At 45.1% G+C, this 2,383-nt stretch overlaps 1 protein-coding gene across 2 annotated transcripts in view; it reads left to right on the top strand.

Moving 5' to 3' along the window:
- The window catches only part of LOC102679190, a 106,564-nt gene that overhangs the window by 56,401 nt on the left and 47,780 nt on the right, over nucleotides 1–2,383 (top strand). The gene's annotated exons all lie outside the window — the stretch shown is intronic.

Raw genomic sequence — 2,383 nt, forward strand, 5'->3', positions numbered from 1 at the left:
GCTCTCTTTCTCTTTCTCTCTTTCTCTTTCTCTTTCTCTCTTTCTCTTTCTCTCGCTCTCGCTCTCTCTCGCTCTCACTCTCTCTCGCTTTCTCGCTCTCGCTCTCTCTCGCTCTCTCGCTCTCGCTCTCTCTCTCTCGCTCTCTCTCTCTCTCTTTCGCTCTCTCTCTCTCTCTTTCTCTTTCTCTCTCTCTCGCTCTTTCTCGCTCTCGCTCTTTCTCGCTCTCGCTCTCTCTCGCTCTCGCTCTCTTTCGCTCTCACTCTCGCTCTCTCTCGCTCTCTCTCTCGCTCTCTCTGGAGATTTTTTCTTTGTAAAAAAATCCCTTTAGAGGAAAAGTAAAATGCCTAAATAGTTGAGAGGGGAGAATCGCGGAAGCGAATCGCGGAATTAGTGTCGAGCCGCAATTGGCGTAATGGCGAGCCGCGGCTCGAAAGGAAACGGGGTCGCCTTTGTTCTTTCTTCTTCTTCTTCTTCTTCTGCTTCTTCTGCGGGATGGGCGAGAGAAGTCAGAGCGAAGAATGCCGAATACTAATTGGCGGGACGTTGTATCGTTGCTGGATATTAATACCAATGCCGGATTCGTGGTAATAATTGGACTGGATTCGTTGGTTTCGTTCGCGGCCGCGATAATTAAGCAATTAACAACCGGCTATGGAACTGCATTCGCGCCACGCATCATCGATCGTGTTGTGTTCTCCGATCCCCTTCCTCTCTTTCACCCCGTTCTTCTTTGTCTTCGGCGGAACGCTTGGAAATGGGGAGGGAGGGAGGGAGGAAGAATTTTGTCATTTGTTGAGCGTTGATGTGTCGTTTTTTTTTTCTGCAAGTGTAAATTGGAATTTTGGAAGAGAGAGAGAAAGAGAGAGAGAGACAGTTGTTGAGTCTCAAACTTGTAAAAAGAAGGGAAACGTAATGGATGGAGGGGAATAAAGACGTTATTGAAATAAGGGGTGAAAGAAGTTCGGCTGAGGCGAGCAGAGCAAGCTTAATTGCACCGGGTGTTGTGATTTAATTGGAAACTTTGAGAGCGAAGAGAAATTTAATCAACCTCTACCGCGGCCAACTTAAATTTAATTCTCTTCCGTTATTCGAATTTCAACTTTTTTTTTTTTTTTTCGGTTTGCTCTGGGTAAAATACTAAAATGAAATAGAAGCACATCTTCTTCTTTCTCATTGACTCTTTACAACCCTTTACAACTCATAATCCCTAACGTCCTTCTCTCCATCGAAATCCGAATCGAAAATTTTTCTCACGCGAAAAAGTTTTTATTTTCCAAAGTTTCGAAAGAAATTTCGCATTTCCCTCGTATAACAATGAATAACATAGGGAATCCAAAATCGCGAATCAGCAAAATGCAATTCTCAACCCCCTCCTCCCTCCCCTTCCAACTCAACATTGCGTTTATCACGGTCCAACGCATTGCTTCCCATTTCCATCAACCTCGACGGTTGGCGGTTACGATTTTCATCAATCTCCCCGTCTCTCCCCCCTCCCTGGGGGGAAACGAAAAGCCGGAAAAAAAAAAAAAAAAAAAGCCACGTATCCGCAACCGTGGCGCGGCGATCATCGCCAAGTCAAACAAAGCCTTGTTTCCCAAACACAAGGCTAATCGTCGCCAAAACATCCAATTTCTGCCCGAATTCGTGCGGGCAGAAATTCATTCGGGGAGAAGGGGGGGGGTGGAGGGGTGGAGAGAGAGAGGGTGCGATAATTGGCAAATAATGGCGAGCGATGCGGGCGCGAAACAAATCGAGATTAATAATTTTGAATCGGTTGGCAACCGTTCCACTCCACCCTCCTCCCCCTCCCCCTCCTCTTTTCCGTCCAATCCGTTTGAAAATTCGCTCGAAATTCATCCCCCCCCNCATCGTCAATCCACGGTATTTTAAGATAAACGGGCCGACCAGTCGTTGCCCAGCCTCTTGCGTGCCTCCATTGCGAATCTCCGTCCATTTCAATTCCTTCTTCCAGACGAGACATCCTGTATGGTGTACTATATACACGCTATATTTCGATCGAGGGGATCGAGGGGGTTGAGATACCTTGTCGCTGCTAGTCTTGTAGTCGATGACACTGATATCGACAGGATCGATTAGACGCGGACGTCTCCGCCCAAATGGACGTGATTCGGGGATACGTGAGTGTGAGATGCCTCGATCGTGTAGAGTAGTAGGGTATTGATTCTTTTACGTGTCTTGATTTCAAAAGAAATATTCTCTTTGAGAAGAACGTATGTGCAGGAGTAAATAATAATACGCTTCTTAAAAGTAAAATATTTTCGAAGAATCTGTTTGTAAATAATTTAATCAGTAGTGATTTGCGAAAATTATCGAATTGTGCTTTTCGATTTTTATTAAAAAAAAAAAAAAAAAAATAAAAGGA

This window comes from Apis dorsata, unplaced genomic scaffold, assembly GCF_000469605.1.
Source record: "Apis dorsata unplaced genomic scaffold, Apis dorsata 1.3 scaffold_98, whole genome shotgun sequence".
Taxonomy (NCBI): Eukaryota; Metazoa; Arthropoda; class Insecta; order Hymenoptera; family Apidae; genus Apis; species Apis dorsata.